General features: G+C 38.9%; 1 protein-coding gene across 3 annotated transcripts in view; it reads right to left on the reverse strand.

Moving 5' to 3' along the window:
* The window catches only part of c21h10orf90 (chromosome 21 C10orf90 homolog), a 138,792-nt gene extending 134,372 nt beyond the window's left edge, over positions 1–4,420 (reverse strand). For all 3 annotated transcript variants that reach the window (XM_068002360.1, XM_068002359.1, XM_068002358.1), the window contains exon 1: positions 4,205–4,420. The gene's annotated coding sequence lies outside the window, so the exon portion shown is untranslated. The remainder of the gene's footprint in view (positions 1–4,204) is intronic.
* Positions 4,421–6,195: the final 1,775 nt, after the last annotated feature.

Raw genomic sequence — 6,195 nt, forward strand, 5'->3', positions numbered from 1 at the left:
ACAGTTAATTTAAAAACACAATCATGTCCAGTATATATTATTTTTATCAAAAAACTTCCCATTTGGAAATTATTTTGCCTCCCTCATTACATCCTCCCCAAATGTTTTCACTGAGGGTACAGGCTAGTAACCTACTCCCAAGCCTGTTCGAATGCTGCACGGTTATTGGTTTCCAGGAGCTGTATATGAGAGTGGCCCTCCCATCACTCTCCAATTTTCCCTGCACTAGAGGTCTCCCATACTGTCTGACCAAGGTATATCTTGCCATGTTGGAGGATCACAGAATTGACATGCATCCTGTAACTGCGTGGGGCTGCTCATTGTTACACCAGCATACTTTGTCACCACTCACCCTTAACCTTTACAGCACTACGGGTGAGTAAACTCATCAGAGCACAAATACGCTCCAGCAGCAGCTGACCAACTTACATAGCCATACATTGTGACATTTTGACATTGAACGGACTCATAAAATGGTCTATAGAGCCAATTTTCATCCAAAGATTAGTACCCCAAAAGTTCGCCAGGGCTGCATCCCAGCATAAGTGCTGGGATGTGCCCACCCAGGGCCTCCGCTGCTGACCCTCCAAAAGTTTGTAAGGTCAAGGGGGAGATCCCTTCATTTCGGAGCCAGCAGGCATCTGCATCACTAGGGGCGAATCTGGAGCACCCGCCACAGGCATCAGACCAGAGAGCCTGGTGCATGTGGCCAGGCCGTGAAGGGTACCAGATTCTCTCGTACCCTCCTTCCAAGCAACTTGATGGTGCCCCTAGCTGCCCCCCCCCCTTTATAAGGGACATTGAAAACTGTAAGAAAAAAAAATTCTGCTCGTTTTCAGGGGCCTAAGACACTATTCTTAGGGAGGTATACCTAGTCCAAAGAGGTGTAACGCTGTCAGCCATATGCCTGGTCCCACTGAAGGCCCGAGGCGGGGAACTCCAACACTCCAGCTTCCAGCTCTCTCTTCCACAACGATGGCCATGTTTGGGGTAGCCAGAGGTTCTGCCCCCAACAGGCCATCCCAGTTGCAGCATAAAACCAGGACCCAGGTTATTCAGGCCCAGTTTTTTTTAAGAAGTTGTTTGCAGTTCCAAGCTGGATGGTGAGAGTCAGGAGAACAAAGATATTAAATAAGAAAAGTGTTTTAAATTTTCTCTTGAGAAAAATATGAAAGCAAATAAACTGGGGAAAAAAGAAACCTTAAAATAATGGGGGAGAAAGACTGGAGATAAGAAAAAACAGGGTGAGCAAAAGAAGTGTTTAATTTTTTATTTAAAATATGTTATTTAAGTGTTTATTTTTGAAGCATAGAGTTAATATTACTATAATAAAAGATCATTTGACATTTGAATAGTTTTAAAGTCCATTATATTTGTGTTTGTTTCAGTGTTGCTGTGGCATTTTTATTATTGAATTATAGACTAAATTAAATAACAGTCAAAAGCCTACTGCTGATAGTTATTTGTTTATCCTTGTACTATGGACTTGAATTGACTGTAGAAGCTACTTTAACCAAAATCCAATCAGAATCAATTATTTTTACACCAGAATACCAGTGAATTTGTCATTGTAGCAGAATTAAGAAAGAATATAGCATCTTACAATCCTCAAGATGTCCCAAAGCACTACACACCTTCCCTAGGGATTACAATTTGCCGTGGCATGAAGGTTTGCATGCTTCTATGACCCTCATGCTGGCAGGAGTATAAATCCTGATATGACCACCCAAGCCATGGGTTGAAAGGTAGGAGTGAGACTGAAGGCAGTCCACCTGTCCTCCTGGTACTGGGTTGTGATTCAGGCTAATGATCTGTTCATGTAAAAATGTCTTTCATTACAGAAACAACGCAGAGACAAGACGAGTCTGTTACAGACTTGCAAATATAAACATTAACTTAGGCGATCCACTACCAGCTGGATGCAAGGCAAGATGATACTCCGATGGAGTCAAATATCTTGCTCAGGACAGGCAGCAGTGGGGGAAATGGGTTGTCTCGTGCCACTAAGCACAGGAGACTCTAACTAACTAAAAGCACTTCATAGCCAATTAAGTATTTTTGATCTGTAGTCACTGTTGTAATGTAGGCAAATGTAGCAACTAAATTGTGTGAAAAACAAAGTCCTATAAATAGCAACGAGATAAGGCAGCTGATTTGTTCAATGCTCTTTGTTAAAGGATCAAAGTTGGTCAGGATAACTCCCCTGGTTTTATTTGCATGGTGCCATGGGATCTTTTACAACCACCTGAGAGGGCAGACAGGGCTTCTGTTTAACATCTCATCCTAAAGACAGCACCTCGTGACAATGCCCCACTCCCATAGTACTGCACTGAAGTGCCAACATAGATTATGTGCTCAAGTCTGTGGAGTGGGGTTTTGAACCTACAATCTTTATGGCTCAGAGGTAACAGTATTACCGCTGAGCCAAGGGTGATACCAACTGGATAATTAATTATGTGACTAAATTAGACAACTGAAAATGAGGTTGTGGACTACAGCATTGGTGACTTTCCATGTCTCCAAGAAAAGATTGGATAGGCTGGGGTTGTTTTCTTTGGAACATGATGGGCTGAATGGCCTCCTTCTGTGCCCTAACTTTCTATGATTCTTTGATTTGTTCCTCTCCATGTCACCTAGGTTTGAGTCAAGTGAGGTGGTGAAATCTTTAGCTTTCTGCCAATAGCAAAAAAAAATTGAGATTGGGCAATAGTTTAGGTTCAGTAAATATGTAATGCAAATAAAAATGTAACAGTTAGGGTGATGAGCAAAATAATGTAAAAATGGATCAAAATAATTGCCTCCAGATGGTGAGGTAGGTAAAAGGATGTTGTGATGGGTCTTATTTTCAATCCTTAATCTGTTCTGAATTTGAATTAGTTGATCTCAGCTGAGGTGGGAGCAATATAACTGGCCTGAGAATTCTTAGTCTTAAAAGGAGAAAAATCAGCCAGAGTTCTCACTCTTGATTGCTACTCAATACTCCCCTAATGGCAAAAAAAATTGATGTGGACCGTGGTTTAGGATTAGTAGACATGATAATGGAAGGATGCATGCTTGGATTCTGGGTGAGAACATGGTTAGGTTTGACTGTGAAGACCCCTAAGATCGAATAGCTTATTATTAACATTGACAGTCAAGGCTCACAAATTAAGACTAGCAACTTGGGCACAGTATTGGAGAACTCCTGCCACTTATGGAACCATACCCCAGCATTGTTACCTTCAGTAGAAAAGTGGTAAGCACAGAAGGTTGTAGGGAAGCAAGAAGAGAGAGAAAAAAACTTTAAATAATTTCAATAAAATGAATTAGGTGATATTCAAATTTATTAGAAGTATCATGTAGTCAAAACATTGTCATTTTTCTTTGGTTTTAATATGAGTATATAGAAATATTTTTCCCCTCTATTTAGCTATCTATTGGAAGCACACAGCAGCAGCCTGATCACAATTTTCCCTCTCATTCGCCTCCTCCCTAAGAAAAGCACCTGAACTCTCTTTGGTGGTTCACCATAGCAACAAAATTGAAATCAGGAACTTGGTTAAGTGGGGCTGAAACCTACATCTCTACAGAACGATTCCATTGTACTGTCCTGGACAAAATAATATCCAAATACCAAGACCAGAAAGATTTTCTTGAAGCTTGATTTCATTTAGAAACAATTTATCATGTTTTGGAACAAAGTTGAAGTTATTACCGAAGACATATAAAGAAACCATAGTCACAAGCCTTTTTATTTTCATGCCTGACGCAGATCTATGCTCGTGACTTTCTTTAATAATCTCAAACCGTCAAAGCAGTGGTGGCTGATAGTCTTTAAAGGTTAGGTCACGCAGCTAAGATTTTTGAAGAAGTATTTACGAGGGATATCATGAAATTATTATGGCAATGATCTTATCAATAATAGTCTGATCCATATTACAACAAACTGTCTATTATTCTTTAAATAGTGGTGCCTTATATCTCAAGTAATCCACTGTCCATCATAAAAGCCATTTAGATTTAATGGGCTTACTCTATGAAGCATTTAGATGAAATATAATATAGGAAGGGAACATATTCTACCTTGAAATGGAAAACCCAGCAGTTAAATCCAATATTTTTAATGTCAAAAACTTATTTCTGTCAGTACATTGGCTATATCTACGTAGAGACTTATGGCTAACTGGAAACATTCCTAACTCCTTAACTTCAGGAAATAGCTTACCCATGTAAAGTCCTGTTCAGTGGTTGTCTCCATATTTAAGAATCAGCATGAAAGTATTCTCCTCTTGTATGCAGTGAGGCACTTGCATTTTCTGAACAGTTTGTAATCATGAGGCTGTGTTGCTTTTGGAAAACAGTAAAATAATATGAAGCTAATTCTTCTTTCAGAACAGAATTCAAGCTTATTAAAAATTTTTTAATGGTTTGAGCTCAACACGATCTGTTATGAGGACTGAGCTCAATCAGTCATGCATTCATACCATTTAAGGGTCACTTAATGATTAACATTGAAAAGCTTGTTTGCAGTGGAAAACTGTCTCGAGCTCTTTCTGTTGGGCTGATTTAAAGGATAAATTCACAGAATTGTAATTTTCTGAAGTTGAGCCATTTAATTTAAAAATATGTGCCTAATCCTCCTAAACTTGGTAAATTTGGTGAATGATCAAATGAGAAGTGTGAATATAAATCATGCAATAATATAGTGAAAAAAATCAAACTAGTTCATTTTTATGTGCTGGTTCACTTCGTATGGTTTAATTCCTCCTCAAAATTCTATCACTGATTTTGTTTTCACTGCAAAACCAAACAGCCATTTATGTTTTTTTGCAACTTTACAAGATAAAATGCATTGTAGGGGCTCATGATTTTATAATCAATGTGCTTTAGACATCATCTATCCAAAGTATTATTTTGTTGGCAACAACTCTGTCATGCTGCAAGATGAAGCACTGTGCAGAAATAATGCGTTCCATCTAAAAGAAAAACTAAAACAGCCTTGGTTGTCTTGCTTCTGCATACTTCTTGTTGGATGATTGAGCAGCAGTATTGATAACAGTTGTGGAGGTGTCAAGCTTAGCCTATTCTTTCCTTCAAGCTGATCTGCTGGTGAAAAGGCTGCAAGGGTTCAACGAAAATAAAACATCGAGAGAGAAAAAAATTAAAAATATTAAATTTAATTTAACACTGAAAGTAATAGAGGTGGGCCCATGTTGAAGTGTACCTTATTTACAACCAGCCAACCTACCTTCTCTCTCTCAACAGTTTCATGTTCTCACTTTGTTTGCACATTAATGGAACAATTGTACTGCTCATCCTGCATTGGTACACATGTTCTGAAGCAATGTGAGACCACCTGGAGGATAACTCCATACTTATGCTATTCTGAAAGTGAAGTGTAACTGCAAAATTACCCAACCATTATTGTGAACCCACAGAGCCTGCTATATTTTTCATAAAATTAAAACTTTTATTTAAATAAGCAAGAAAAATCTGAGAACTGTTGAAACAATTGCCAGAAATTTGGCAGGAAAAATTTCAGGCTGCTTATTTTTGTATACAAATGATTCGACCTGATCCTGTACGGAGAGATGGACAGGGCTAGCTCGGCAGTGATTTTCTTTCAAACCTCACTAAAAGGAAAGCACTCAGTTCAAGTGCTTTCTACCAATATCAATTAAAATAATTTGCCAGTCGCTGCTGTAAGTAGGCACAGGTTTACCCTGTAATTAAATTTACCAATAAAACAGAACTGTCACTGTCCCATAACACCATTAAAGCTGGTTTAAGATGGTGCATCTGTTATTTTAAATAGAAGCAGTGCAATTCATAGGTGTAGAAAGCTCACGCAGTGCAAATTTATCAAGCCAGACATAAAATAAAAGGTCTTTTTGCTCTATCCATAGCAGGTAATTGCTAATAAGTGGCACTGCACTTTGTAAAAATGGTGCCTCAGAGTTTCAAGCTGGGAATTATTCTCACACTAGGGGTTAAATTTTAACTTAGCGGCGGGATCTCAGCAGGAGGACAATAAACAGGTGGGAAACCGGGAAAAATTTTTGTGCATTTTCTCAAGCAATCACGACTAAATTGAAGACCCTTAATGTTACTTCCAGGTTTTGCATCTCCAAGTTGCACAGCGGGCTACTGCGCACCCCAATGACATGCTGGGAACTGGAGAATTAAAGGGCCTTTGCAAGCATGAATTTTGAGGGA

The sequence above is a fragment of the Heptranchias perlo genome, chromosome 21 (assembly GCF_035084215.1).
Source record: "Heptranchias perlo isolate sHepPer1 chromosome 21, sHepPer1.hap1, whole genome shotgun sequence".
Classification (NCBI taxonomy): domain Eukaryota; kingdom Metazoa; phylum Chordata; class Chondrichthyes; order Hexanchiformes; family Hexanchidae; genus Heptranchias; species Heptranchias perlo.